This window comes from Protopterus annectens, chromosome 4.part0 (genome assembly GCF_019279795.1).
Source record: "Protopterus annectens isolate FY-2018-M chromosome 4.part0, PAN1.0, whole genome shotgun sequence".
NCBI lineage: Eukaryota > Metazoa > Chordata > Ceratodontiformes > Protopteridae > Protopterus > Protopterus annectens.
In genome coordinates this window covers 687,119,971-687,135,370 of record NC_056733.1, presented here as the reverse complement: position 1 = coordinate 687,135,370, position 15,400 = coordinate 687,119,971, and the positions used below count along the sequence as shown (strand labels likewise).

General features: G+C 46.3%; 1 protein-coding gene across 1 annotated transcript in view; it reads left to right on the top strand.

Moving 5' to 3' along the window:
• Window positions 1–15,400, top strand: part of CAMKK2 (calcium/calmodulin dependent protein kinase kinase 2) — a 1,901,640-nt gene that overhangs the window by 581,096 nt on the left and 1,305,144 nt on the right. The window lies entirely within an intron of this gene.

Genomic DNA, 15,400 nt, shown 5'->3' with positions numbered 1-15,400 from the left:
TTTTCTGGGCTTTTGTCCCCCATTATTTTAGTCTCTGTCCAGATTTCTTGCACTAAGAGGTTGAGAGGTATGGTCACCTACATTTTGTTTCTCACTCACCTCAGTTCTCTGGACTTTAAAAGTCCTTCTGTCCACAGCTAATAAAGCATAGTAGTCAATGTCTTAGCACAAGAATAATGGACAAAGCCAAATATAACAAGAGGCAGAGGTCTAGAATCAAAGACAGACATTCAGTTTTAGTCTTATATACCTAGTTGATAGAATATGTTTATTTAATTCAACTAAAGATCTGAAGCAGTTTACTTCATTTGGTCTTCAACCTGTGGGTCCTTGGATCCATATCGGATATGACACGGCCGCATTTTCCAGCTACTGCTCCAAGTTCTATGCTCCTCCCCTTACCCATAATCACCCAGTCTCCCTTCCCCTTCAGATCTCATTTGCCACCCAAGAAGAAGCAGCAGCGTGGTCCGAGCTCCATTGCAGTTTACAAAGTAAAAGTTTGACTTTTGTTATCCCTTGCACTTCTAACCTTTTTTTTACCTTCATGGGGTTGTTCGTAGTTGATTTTCTGGTAGGCTTTTCTTCTTCCTCCCCTCTTTTCTTTCTCGTGGTAGTGCGTGTGTGCGTGTGTGTGTGTGTGTGTGTGTGTGTGTGTGTGTGTGTGTGTGTGTGTGTGTGTGTGTGTGTGTGTGTGCACGCGTGTGTGTGTGCACGCGTGTGTGTGTGCTCGCGTGCGTGTGTGCGTGTGTGTGTGTGTGTGTGTGTGTGTGTGTGTGTGTGTGTGTGTGTGTTGCTTGAACATCTATGGCATGGCAGACGCTCCAAATCCTGGGTTCAAGAGATGCACATAGTGTTGCTATAAGCTTTCCCTGGCGATTGGCCACACTCTGTGCATGGTTTGTTTGGGGGTGGCTCACCTCCATTCCCCCTGTTCTATTTGCACTGGGTTTAATCCCAGAGCTCTTAAGGACAGGCAGGACAAACCTATCATCAAGGGCCTGTTGCCCTCCACTGCTGGGACGGGCATCCCAGCTTCTCCTGCCAAGAAAGCAGCGGCTCCTGCCTTGTCTTCCCCTTCCTCAGCCTCTGGGACTCACCCTCCTGCTAAGAGGCCCAGGGAAGGGAATAAGGTCAAGAAGGACTGGCCTCGCAAGCGCACCCTGACCGCTCATCGGAGGCCAGCCTCCTGCCAAAGACTAAGCCTGTTTCCAGGCCTGCTTCAACTCGGCTCAGGTCCACAAGGTTCTCCCCTGAGCCCGAGGTTCTTGTTAGCCGGTCGCCCCTATGCCCTCTCCCGGCCCACTTTGGTGGCATCCTCCTGCTCAACCCGGAGCCTTTCAGAATCATAGATGGACAAGATGATGCAGAAATTTATCCGCACTCAAATCCAGATGGGGGTCTTGCCAGAGCCTTCTCCCACTGGAGCGGGTGCCTTCCAACCAGTATTCAGACCTATTACTCCTTCTCCGATCCGACCAGCTGTTTGAGCCGTTGGAGCCGAGGATGGTCAGAGTCAAGGGGTCAGTGCCGATGGTACCATGTACCTTGATGACGGCCAGTGCCCTGAGTGTGTCAGATCCGACATATTTTCTGGGCTTTTGTCCCCCATTATTTTAGTCTCTGTCCAGATTTCTTGCACTAAGAGGTTGAGAGGTATGGTCACCTACATTTTGTTTCTCACTCACCTCAGTTCTCTGGACTTTAAAAGTCCTTCTGTCCACAGAATAAATAAAAATACCGGATGGTACCAGTAGAATCCTCAGCCAAGACGAAGAACGATATATTGTAAGGAACACTGATGGATTCAGCAACCAGGAAACAAGGACCACTTCAAAATGCCATGAACGAACTCTTTATTTGTTAAAATACGAACAGATAAGCGCTTTCACGCACCTGAAGTGCGCTTCCTCAGATCTTCACATTTAAGCAACATTTGCAGAGAGTATATATACCCAGCAAGATTCAATTAAATCAGATTAATTTCAATTAATCATTCAATTAGTTAGTTTAAGGTAATGAATAGTGCTCACATTTATACATGTAAAGAAACAGTATGAGACAAGCTCAAGTAGCTTTTTCACATTGTCATTCAGGTCTTAAAATGACAACAATACCTATAGTAATATTATATTTCTCAGAAACAGTAAGATTTTTTGAATATTAAAAACATTAAAAACATTTAATATGTGATAGTCAGTATATTAATATACCATAGAATAGGACGCTTTCAAATATGTTTTATGTTCTCCAATAATATAGGAACATTTTATATATGTGTGTTTACTTGAGAGTTTTGAATTTTATGTTTCATGCATTTTTATGCATCTTTTATGCATTTATTTTTTATGCATTTATTTCTTATATATTCATTTTTATTTTTATACAATATAAATACATATATATATTTTTTATATATATTTCCTATATATATTTTTTATATTGTTATTATGAACATTATTGACTATCACATATTAAATGTTTTTAATGTTTTTAATATTCAAAAAATCTTACTGTTTCTGAGAAATATAATATTACTATAGGTATTGTTGTCATTTTAAGACCTGAATGACAATGTGAAAAAGCTACTTGAGCTTGTCTCGTACTGTTTCTTTACATGTATAAATGTGAGCACTATTCATTACCTTAAACTAACTAATTGAATGATTAATTGAAATTAATCTGATTTAATTGAATCTTGCTGGGTATATATACTCTCTGCAAATGTTGCTTAAATGTGAAGATCTGAGGAAGCGCACTTCAGGTGCGTGAAAGCGCTTATCTGTTCGTATTTTAACAAATAAAGAGTTCGTTCATGGCATTTTGAAGTGGTCCTTGTTTCCTGGTTGCTGAATCCATCAGTGTTCCTTACAATATATCCTTCTGTCCACAGCTAATAAAGCATAGTAGTCAATGTCTTAGCACAAGAATAATGGACAAAGCCAAATATAACAAGAGGCAGAGGTCTAGAATCAAAGACAGACATTCAGTTTTAGTCTTATATACCTAGTTGATAGAATGTTTATTTAATTCAACTAAAGATCTGAAGCAGTTTACTTCATTTGGTCTTCAACCTGTGGGTCCTTGGATCCATATCGGATCTGACACGGCCGCATTTTCCAGCTACTGCTCCAAGTTCTATGCTCCTCCCCTTACCCATAATCACCCGGTCTCCCTTCCCCTTCAGATCTCGTTTGCCACCCAAGAAGAAGCAGCAGCGTGGTCCAAGCTCCATTGCAGTTTACAAAGTAAAAGTTTGACTTTTGTTATCCCTTACACTTCTAACCTTTTTTTTACCTTCATGGGGTTGTTCATAGTTGATTTTCTGGTAGGCTTTTCTTCTTCCTCCCCTCTTTTCTTTCTCGTGGTAGTGCGTGTGTGTGTGTGTGTGTGTGTGTGTGTGTGTGTGTGTGTGTGTGTGTGTGTGTGTGTGTGTGTGTGTGTGTGTGTGTGCATGTGTGCGCGTGTGTGCGTGTGTGCGTGTGTGTGTGTGTGTGTGTGTGTGTGTGTGTGTGTGTTGCTTGAACATCTATGGCATGGCAGACGCTCCAAATCCTGGGTTCAAGAGATGCACATAGTGTTGCTATAAGCTTTCCCTGGCGGATGGCCACACTCTGTGCATGGTTTGTTTGGGGGTGGCTCTCCTCCATTCCCCCTGTTCTATTTGCACTGGGTTTAATCCCAGAGCTCTTAAGGACAGGCAGGACAAACCTATCGTCAAGGGCCTGTTGCCCTCCACTGCTGGGACGGGCATCCCAGCTTCTCCTGCCAAGAAAGCAGCGGCTCCTGCCTTGTCTTCCCCTTCCTCAGCCTCTGGGACTCACCCTCCTGCTAAGAGGCCCAGGGAAGGGAATAAGGTCAAGAAGGACTGGCCTCGCAAGCGCACCCTGACTGCTCATCGGAGGCCAGCCTCCTGCCAAAGACCTGCTTCAACTCGGCTTAGGTCCACAAGGTTCTCCCCTGAGCCCGAGGTTCTTGTTAGCCGGTCGCCCCTATGCCCTCTCCCCACCAGCTCTCCCGGCCCACTTTGGTGGCATCCTCCTGCTCAACCCGGAGCCTTTCAGAATCATAGATGGACAAGATGCGGAAATTTATCCGCACTCAAATCCAGATGGGGGTCTTGCCAGAGCCTTCTCCCACTGGAGCGGGTGCCTTCCAACCAGTATTCAGACCTATTACTCCTTCTCCGATCCGACCAGCTGTTTGAGCCGTTGGAGCCGAGGATGGTCAGAGTCAAGGGGTCAGTGCCGATGGTACCATGTACCTTGATGACGGCCAGTGCCCTGAGTGTGTCAGATCCGACTAGATCGGATCCGAGCTCTTGGAGCTGTAGCCTCGGGGTCAGATCCGAGGGGAGTGTTCTCTGCTCTGAGCTTGTCAAAGAGAAGCATCCCCCTCGGCATCTCGGCTCACTAAAGGCTCAGCTCTGACTCCCCGGTCGGATCAAGGGGTAGCAACTCCTGCCAGTTCAGCCCAGGAGGTCCGTTACCCCTCTGCATTCGACGTCGTGGAGAGGGTTCTTGCAGGGTTGAGGCCTCTGACTGTTTTGTCCTTGGAGTCCGTCCAGGCTTGCCTATTCTTAAATGCAGGTCTGACCATCTTGCCGCCTCAGGGACAGCCCATAGCTGTAATGCCCCAGGACGTTCCAACCTTGGAACAACCCGCTTGCGAGACCTCCCCAGAGAGCCCTCCTGAGGAGCTTTCCTGCAAGCATACATGTAAAAGGAGGCACTTGGTCTCTCCTCCAGAGGCCCTTACAGAAGACACAGACCTGGATAAAGGGGAAGGTTCCCCAAGATCATCCCCCCGAGGCTGTCTCCTTTGGAGTCATCATGGAAATCCTACACCAAAGAGGGGGCGTGGTCTGCCCCAGAACCAACTTCTGACGAGACTGTGTTTTTGGAGGCATTTGGCTCAGGCCCTTGGGTGTCCCCACCTGCCGATCCATTTGTGGATTTGATTACATCTAGGGCATGGAAGGAGCCAGACACTGTAGAACCAATACCCAAGCGCCTAGATAAGGTCCTCAGCCCCCCCCCAGACACATTCCACTGGCACAAGGGGTCACCTGTAGATGCTATGCTGGTGGTGGCAGCCACAAGAAGGAACTCACCCAGGAGAGTTCCAGGGTCCATCCGCCTGACAGAGTTGAGGACATTGGATCACTTTGGGAAGCGAGTCTATGCTTCAGCAACCTTCTGCATGAGGGCGCTGAACTACATGGTGCACGTTATACGACTCCAGAGAGATCTTATCAAGAAAGCCATGGAGTCAACCCCAGGGTCCATGTCAGCAGAGGACAAGAAGATGTTTGCACGAATGGCCACCCTAAAATCTGTAGCCAACATGTCCATGCATTTTCTCTCCCATGCCACAGAGGGAGCTGCACGGGCGGCGGGGTCAGGCGTTATCCGGCATCACTTCTTGCTCTACTTATGTCAGTTTTCAGAGCCCTTCAAGGTATCTTTCACCAGCGCCCCTTTTGATGATTCTTCCCTCTTTGGGAAGACAGTCAGTCCAGAAAAAAAGGACAGGAAGACACTGACTGCCATCGGGGTCTGCTTCTCACCACCTCAAAAGTCCTTTTCCAAGAACCAGCAAGGCCAGAAGAAGATGTGGTTCTGCAAGTCTCAGGTGTTTTCCTGGGATGCTCAGGACTCACCGTCCCCCAGAGGCAGAGGGGGATTCGACAGACACTGCCATAGAGGCAGAGGGGGTCCTAGGAATTTTGGGTCCCGAGAACCTTTCTTGGATAAACCCGGGCAGCAACCCTGAAGGGTTTGCCCGGCTCCAGTCAAGGGCCGTTTGTCACTTTACCCACTAGCATGGGAGTCCTTCACTACAGATCAGTGGGTGTTGCGAGTCATATCCAGAGGATATTTCATTCCCTTCAAGGATCCACTCCCTTCCAACAAAACCCTCCCAGACGTTCCAACCATGCAGCGGTTGTAAGCAGTAGTACAGATAGACTCACTACTGAGAAAATGAATCACCCAACTAGTCCCCCAAGACCAGTCCATATCTGGGTTTTATTCCAGGTTCTTTTTAGTGCCAAAAAAGACGGGGGACCTCAGACCAATATTGGATCTGTCCCAGTTGAACCTGTCAGTAACCAAAACAAAATTCCGGATGGTCACGATTCAATCTATTCTGCCTTATCTACAGGACAGAGACTGGATGTGCTCGATTGACCTCCAGAATCCGTACTATCACATCAAGATGCACAGGTGCTCCCAGAGGTTCCTTCGCTTCCGGCTGGGAGCCAATCATTTCCAATTTTGAGCCTTCCCCTTCGGTCTCACCACAGCCCCCCCCCCAGGTGTTTACCAAGGTAATGGCAGTGGTAGCGGCTCACCTGAGGCTTCAGGGCATTCAGGTCTTTCTGTACCTAGATGATTGGCTCCTTACGACCCCCTCAGAGCATCTACTATGTCAGACCAGGGACTCCTTCCTTCAGTTAGCCAACAAGCTGGGCATCACGATCAGCGTGAACAAGTCTGCCCTCCAACCGGTCCAAGTTCTAGATTTCATTGGTGCATGGCTAGACACAATACAATCACAGGTGTTTCTCACCTCAGACAGGTTACGCAGCTTGAGGCCACACACCTTATACATCCTTCAGAACCAGTTACCAACATCCAAAGTGGTGTTAAGAGCTTTAGGTTGTATGGCGTTGATGATGAATCTTCTCCTTAGGGCAAGCCTTCATATGAGGGTACTGCAGTGGACTCTAGCAGTACAGTGGTCACTATTAGACCTTCCCTTATCCTTCCCAGTAAGAATTTCAGAAGTGTGCCGGGACTCCCTTTGGTGGTGGATTCAGTCTCCAGATCTACTCAAGGGCCGTCCCTTTCAACCTTCTTTATCCCAAACCACGGTGACCACAGACACCTCCCTACCTGTGAGGGGGGGGGGCATTGCTCGGGAAGGACAGTCCAAGGCATGTGTTCCCCTTTCGAGACCTATCTGCATATCAATGTTCTAGAGATGAGAGCGTTTTTTCTTGTGTTGCAGGCCTTCCATGCTCATCTTCCTCTGGGAACGATTGCAATTCAGACGGACAGCATGTCAGTGGTCTGGTATATCAACAAACAGGGGAACCAAAACTTATCCCTTATGTCGAGAGGCAATGAGAGTGTGGGAATGGGTGATCTCCACCATCCATTTTCTGGTGGCAATGCACATTGCGGGACGGTTCAGCATTTTAGCGGTCAGGCTCAGCAGATGTATCCTGATGCCTTATGAGTGGTCTCTGAAGTCTTCAGTACTGGAGCAGATCTTCCTGAAGTGGGGTCGTCCTTGCTGCGATCTCTTCGTGTTGCCTTCCAACATGAAATGCAGTGAGTTTTTCGCTCTGAACCCCCCCTCTGGAGGAAGTGCCCAGAGATGCTCTGATTCATGCTTGGCCTCCCGGGCTTCTTTATGCTTATCCCCCTCTTCCTCTCATGTCGAAGTTTTTGCAGAAAGCCCAAAGACTGGGCAGCACTGTGATCCTCATAGCCCCATTCTGGCTTCATCAGGTTTGGTTTCCCTTACTCAGGCCTCATCTAGTTGTTCCACCATGGATCTTGGATTTGGTCCCGGATCTGCTCTCATATCCCTCGGGGATTCCTCACCCAGATCTGGACAGTCTGAAGCTCACTGCTTGACAGCTATGGTTCCCATGATTCTTAGGCCTCCCGGTCTATTATCTCCCGTTAAATCCATTCTGGTGGCGGCTCAAAATTGTCCACCAGGAAAGTTTATCGTAGTAAATGGAAACATTTTTCTATTTGGGCCATTGAGTGGTCTTTGGACCCTTTCACTGCACCACTTTCAGCGGTCTTAGATTTCCTAGATAGCATTTTTCACCAGGGTGCTAGTTCATCTACGATGAAAGTTCATCTAGCCGCCATTTCTAATTTTCATGTTGGGGTAGACATGTCTTCGTTGGCTTCTTCTGAACTTTTTAAAACCTTCCTCAAAGGTGCCTTTCTTCTCAGACCTCTGGTTAAGGACCCCATCCCTCCATGGAACCTTACTTTGTTGTTGCAGGCATTGGTTTATCCTCCCTTTGAGCCTGCGGCATCTGTGGATCTGCAATTTTTGACCTAGAAAACTGCTATCTTGATTGCCAGCTATCTTGATTGCCATCACATCTGCTAGAAGGGTGTCAGAGCTTCAAGCTCTTTCTATCAAAACCCCTTATATGATCTTTCACAAAGATAGAGTGTAGCTATGCACTAACCCGTCCTTCCTTCCCAGTGTAGCTTCGGAAGTCAATATAAATGAGATTATTAATTTACCAGTATTTGTAGGGAATACAAATTACATTTACTGGACGTACATAGGCAGTTGAGGTTTTATTTGCACAGGACTAAACCTTTCCACAAGTCTGATCAGCTTTTTCTTTCCTATTCCAAGCCCTTCTTTGGTAAACCTGTCTCAGAAGTAACTATTGCTCGCTGGATTTCACAATGCATTGGCCGAGGTTACTCAGATAAAGGTTTGTCTCTTCCAGGAAAAGTAAAGGCTCATTCGACCTGATTTATGGCTACGTCAGCAGCCTTTTGGTCTAGGGTCTCTTTGGATGATATTTGTTCAGCAGCTACTTGGGCCTCATCTCATACCTTTATCTCTCATTATAAACTGGATTAGGTCTCTAGGAGTAGAGCATCCTTTGGTTCTGCGGTGCTCCGGAATATCCTTCCATAACGGCCTCCCAAGAATTAGGTAGCTGGGGACTCTATTCCACAGGTTGAAGACCAAATGAAGTAAACTACTTCAGATAAAGAAGTTATGTACTCCCCGTAACATTCCCCCACTCCTTCCTCCAACCTTATCCTTTCAGATTTGACATGCCCTTTGTACCAGACAATTGTTGCTGGGATCTTTGGTTCTATCAGGGCTAAAGTTCTTTTCTGATGTTGGTGTTGGAGGATAAGGTGTTATTAGGTTGGGTATCTGTTATATGTTAGGCAGCAAACTCGATCTGAAGGTAGAAGGGGACGAGCATTATGGGTAAGGGGAGTAGCATGGATCTCGTAGCCGTAGCTGGAAAATGCAGCCGTGTCGAATCCGATGACCCACAGGTTGAAGACAAATGAAGTAGAACTACTCAGATGGAGTGTTATGGTGAGTAAATAACTTCCTTTTAGTCTGTACTGGTGTGCCGAATACCTGATGAATATTCATGAGGCAGGCAAGGACATGACATAAATATTCATCAGATATTCATACACATCACTGGGTGTTGGATAGTGGGCGGGTTTTGGGTGGGCCTTGCTACTGCGCTTCCATGTGGGGTACTAGTTTATAATAACACCAGTATGAGTTCCCTTATTTGTCTACTTTCTTTGCATGAGATTTTCTTTTTACTCCCTTCTCTACTGTCTGCTGTCTGTCAGATTCTTTTGCCCCTTTGGGATATTATGAAAATAAACTAATTTAATTGCTGTTTTTCTGCAATTGCTAAATCTGTCCAAGCATTCCCCTTGCTTAGCGTTTGCTTGTTTTAACCATTCACTCATCACTGTTCAGTTGGTTTCTTGTATTTTGCACCTTCTTTTTTATAGTCTACTTAAATATTCCCTATTCTGCTTTTCCAGTATTTCTTTTGGTCTTCTGCATTTCATGTCTGAATTTGTATTTAAAGTTGCCCCATTGCCTCATTATCATGGTGTGGTTCTTTGTTGTCATTCAACAATTCTTGTAGTGTACTTCAGCACAATCTACTGAAGTCATATAGCTTTCAGTAGTAAGAGGAGAATGTCCAGTGCCATTCCATACTCTGCTGAACACAGCAGTGTGTAGTAACAGTGCTTAGTGGTGAGATATCACTGTTGCCAAACCTTTTATGTTTATCTTTAACTTGTCATTCATTTCTGGCATTGTTTAACTCCTTCTAAACTCACCACTATTATACCTCTACCCAAAATTGCTTCCCCTATCTCACTTCAAGAGAGCAAATAGGCCCATTAATAAACTCTATCCCGTTATAAATATCTTTAAAAAGTTAGTACACAAATATTCAATCATGTAAACAATTATGGGTTTGTTTGTGATTTCCAGCATGGTTTTCATAATGGCTTCAGCACAATCACTGCTTTGTACATAGTAAACATCCTTATATATAACACTGTGAATGATGGTAAAATGACAGCAATAATTTTCATACATTTGACTAGACTTTGAGACTTAACAATACAGTACTCCTGAATGAACTGGCTAAATTTAATTTTTGACATAACCCACTTTTGTGTTTCATCTGTCAGACATGGGTACACTCACATGTGGAGTTCTTCAGGAATCAAATGTTCTTCATGTTTCACTGTTGCAGTCATCACCTATGGATTATCCAAGCTATGGTAGCCCTCGGTTGGCCCGAATACCAGAGTCAATGTTTTTGTGTGCCGGCTGCTGTCGCCTGTAGTCTGACATCAGGTCATCAGTGCTGTAAAGCAAGGCAGCCGACGTCATTGCATCAGTCCTTCTTGCCATGGAGCCCATAGCAGAAGCAGTTCGCAAGAGTGCCAGTCGGTCGCTACCAGAAGTTGAATTTCAGTAGAAAACATCTAAAGCTAAGTACCCCGTTGGGGACCCTTTTTTCTTGCGCTAACCAATGTCTGAAAAATTTAACAATTGTCTCGCCTGTGTAAAACAGATCCCACACTGAGACTTTCATTCTTACTTCATCACTTGTTTAGGCTCAGACCATGATGTCCCTCATTGCCGGTTCTGTGCCCTCTTTAATGTGAGAACCATTCGCCCTAGAGCGAATTTTTGTAGAAATTATTTTTCCTGTTCCGTCTTTGAATTCCGATATGTTATCTGTCAGCCAACAGTCTGTCGACATTCCGAAAAAACGTAGAGATAAAGATAGAGACAGGCCACTCAAGGCTAAGCCTTCCGATGATACTACTGCTAAGCAAGTTGTCAGTTCTCTGGAATTCAGTGAGGCGCTTTTGCAGCCCCTGATGCCCGACCCGCTTTCTATGCAGGCCTCTGCCATGACCCTTTTGGTGTACGGTATGCCGCAGAAATCCACTTTGTCTTCCGAGCCTTTGGCTGTCTCTGCCTCGGTCGAGTCCAGAGCCACGACCCAGGCACCAGCTTCTGAGGAGGCCTTTCGCACTACCGATTCCATACAAAAAACGTCTTTGATTCCGACTACCACTTCTCAGAGACCAACGGATTCTCTCAGGCCTATAAGCCAGGCCACTCCTAGGAAATCTGCTTCTAGCCACCATCTTGCTACTGCTCCCCCACCCCAAGCTCAAATACTTAAAATGGCGGAGGATTTCATCTCCCTTATCCGAGGTACTCAGGCATCCTTCTCCAGAAATGATGACAGACCAAAAGTCTGAGGAATCTGATTATTCTGCTTTTGAAGAGGAACAGCATCCCTTAACTGTTTATGAGGATTCAGATGCAAAGGAATCCATCCCTTCTGCCTCCCCTCCAGAGGACCTCTCCTTTGGGGGAAACCCTTCTCTCCCTCAGGGAACATTTTCAATGGGAATCTCAAGACTTCCCACAGTCAAAGAAATGACTTAGAGAGTTTCTGGACCTGCCCCAGCACAGACCCCTGGCCATCCCATCCATATTGGAAGTGGTGGATGATGTCTTCCATGAATCCAGCTTAGCCCTTGATGCCCTGCCTCATGCCCCAGCTAAACCTGACAGGTACTACAGAGTACCGGATTCTCACAAATACTTATACAAGAATACTGCTGCAGACCGTGAGGTTATTACACAGGGACCCAAAGGAGCTAAGACTAGTTCTGCCAAGAATCCTCTTCCTTCTGACAAAGACTCCAGAGCTCTGGACAGATGGGGTAAGAAAGGATACACCTCTGCAACTTTAGCTATCAGAGCACTCAATTGTCAGTTTCATATGTTAAAATATCAACAACACACTTTGGAACAATTAAAACAGAAGATTGCTTCCTCTCCTGATGGTGCCAACTCAAAAGAGCTGGCAGAATTACTATACTTTGCTTGTCAAGTGGCCAGACGCTGATTACAATGTGGATATGACACCCTAGAAGCCTCTAGCAGGGCAGCAGTGATGGGATCTGCTATTAGAAGACATGCATGGCTGAAAGAACAACTTCTCCCTGATCATGTCAAGTGGGGCAGAAAGCAAAAGAGGTGCTTAAAAAGATGGAAGACAAAGCAAAATCTATGCAAACAGTAAAAGATTTCTTTCAAGTTCAACCTCTCAGATTCATCAGGAACTTTCCCTCTAAGCAATGGGCCTTCCCTGCACCTAGCAGACAGGGCCAAGGTAAGCCCCGTAGGGACAGGCCATCCAGGCCCCTATCCCAGGGCCAGCAAAGAAGCAAACAATGGACCACTTCCATCTCTAAGGCAAGGAGTTCTAAGCCAAGCTTCTATGGCAAGCACTCACAGTGACTCTCCCTCCCCCCCTGCCCTCCTTTCACTCATCAGAAACTAGGAGGAAGGCTCACCCTCTTCAAGGGCAATTGGGACTCTATAACCAAGGACCAATGGGTCTTAAAAATCATTTTTCAGGGCTACAGATTCTCCTTCAGAGAACTCCCTATTCCAAGAGGGTACTCAGACCTCCCCCCAAACCAGTGGGCAGAGGCATTGAAACAGGTCCAAACTGTAATATTCCAAGGGGCAGTAGAACCTGTCCCTCCAGATCAAACAGGAAAAGATTTTTACTCCAGATTTTTCCTTGCTCCCACAAAAGAGGGCACTTGGTGCCCCATCCTGGATCTATCCAAACTGAACACCTCCTTGGTGGTCCCCAAATTCAAAAGGCTAATCATGCAGCAGCTCCTGCCTATGCTCACACAAAATGCCTGGCTTGTGACACTAGACCTAAAAGATGCCTACCTCCACATCCCCATCAGGAAATCATGAGGAACATTCCTGCGCTTCAGAGCAGGCTATCAGCACTTTCAGTTCTCTGCACTTCCCTTTGGTTTATCTACTGCTCCCAGAGTATTCACCAAATGCTTGACCCTGGCTATAGCATTCTGCAGACAGAGAAATATGCAGATTTACCCTTACCTGGATGACTGCCTCATTAAGGCAGACTGCAAGGAAAAGTTGCTCCAGGACCTTCTCTTTGTCAAATCACTCCTAACTTCCCTAGGGTTCCTTATCAACGAGAAAAAATCAAAGCAAAACCCCACCAAAAAAATTGTTTTTCTGGGAGCTGTGCTAGACACAGCAACCCAAATGGCCTTCCTATCCTCAGAAAAGCAGAGTCTCCTGCATCTCTACTTCACCCAGCTGCTTCCAGAAGTCACCTCACTGCGAGGAAGCTCCTGCAAGCCCTGGGATACATGGCATCTTGCATCCTTCTCATCCCTCTTGCCAGGCTTCACATAAGAAAATTCAGTGGTACTTAAAGAACCTTTGGTGTCAGTACTCAATCCCTAGAGACCACTCTTCCTCTGATCCCTTGTATAAGGGCCGAATTTCTCTGGTGGGCAGAGGCCTGTGCCATGAACAAGGGGCTTCCCTTCATCCTCCGCCCTTCCGTTCTGACAATCACCACCGACGCCTCAGAAATTGCTTGCGGCACTCACCTTACAGGCAGGTGTACCCAAGGCCTTTGGAATGCCCAGCAACTTCACTTGCACATCAACCAAGAAGAAATGATGGCAGTGCAAAAGGCTGTATGACTTCCTTCCAGCCCCATCTCAGGCCAGGGGTTCTTATAAAAACAGACAACACCACAGTAATGTGGTACATCAACAAGCAGGGGGGGTACCCAATCTTGCCCCCTGTGCAGGTTAGCCATGAGTCTCTGGCTTACAGGCACCTCCATGGGGCTACACCTAATTGCCCAATACTTACCAGGGATCCACAACACACTGGTGGACCACCTAAGCAGAAACTTACTGGACCCCCATGAATGGCAGTTCCACAGAGAAATCTTTATGGAAATCACCCAGGAGTGGGGGACCCCAGAAGTGGACCTCTTTGCCTCACACCTCAGCCACCAGCTGCACAAGTTCTGTACCAGGGAGTATCACCTCCTAGCATGGAAGGTGGATGCCTTGACCTTCCCCTGGAGCTCCCTCTTTGTGTACGCAAACCCTCCTCTGCCCCATATTCCCAAGGTTCTGATCAAAATAAGAGAGGAGAGACCAAAGGCCATCCTTATTGCTCCAGATTGGCCCAGACAGAATTGGTACCCCTTATTACGCAGTCTAACCTTACAGTCCCCAAAGCTGCTTCCCCTGATGTCAGACCTCTTGACCCAGGAGAGGGGGGAAGGTACTACACCCAGACCTACAGACTCTCAAAGTTTCAGCATGGCTTATACACTAAAAACTAACAAGGAGTCCCTGTTAAGCAAACAAGTCCTGGACATCATCACAGAGGCCAGAAGGCCCAGCACAAGAAAATCATATGCAGGAAAATGGAAAAGATTCTGCTCCTGGAAACAATCTAAAGGGGGCAGTAGCTCCCAACCTTCCATCCCTCTCATCCTGGACTACCTAGCAGAGTTGCTCAATAGTGGCCTCTCTTTCTCCTCTGTTAAAATCCATGCCTCGGCCATCTCTCCCCATTATGATTCTGATCAACCTCTCTTCTCTCATCCTTTGATTAAGCAATTCCTCAGAGGGGCTTCTAATATCAGGCCTCCCAGAAGGCCTTCAATGCCAACCTGGGACCTGAATTATGTGTTAGAGAAACTAATCTTACCTCATTTCGAACCTGCCGCTTCAACAGAATTGAAATACCTCTTTTGGAAGACTGCCTTCCTACTAGCTATCACCTGAGCCAGAAGGGTCTCAGAACTTCGAGGTCTCATGGCTGTGGAGCCCTTCATAATTTTCCATGCAGACAGAGTCTCCCTGAGGACTAACCCCTCCATGTTAAGTTGTCTATCTCGCCTTCATTCTTGCTGGTTGGGTTCGGAGCCGATCCTCTGCTCCGACTCGGCCTTCTTCAAAAGCTCGAGAACTGCTTACTGGCTCGAGGCCCCTCCCTATATCCCATGATGCCTGGCGCTAGATACCCAGATCTCGTTTGCCGCTTCTGATGCGAGGTTGTTCTACTGGCTCAGGTCGTATAAGCTTTATTATTATTGTATTTTTCTTGTCAAAACTGTAATTGTTAGTGTAGAATTAGTCGTTAGTTTAGACTTTTGTATTGTAGCTAGTTTCTTCCTTAGATAAGCCGTTACCTTTCCCCAAGAAACTTGTTTAGGTTAGAGAGTTTCCCCTCCTCCCCTTCTCTCCCTTTTCCTCAGAAAGATTCTTTCCATTTAAGTTAGAGGTTAACCTTTCTCTCTATCTCCTTTTAAAAAAAAAACAAAAAAAGAATTTCTTCTATTAATCACTGTTGGTGTTTAGTGATAGTTTTCTGCAGTTTTTGTTGTAGTGGTACTTGTAGTGGGTTGTGGTAACTGTAGTGTGTTAAGTTTTAC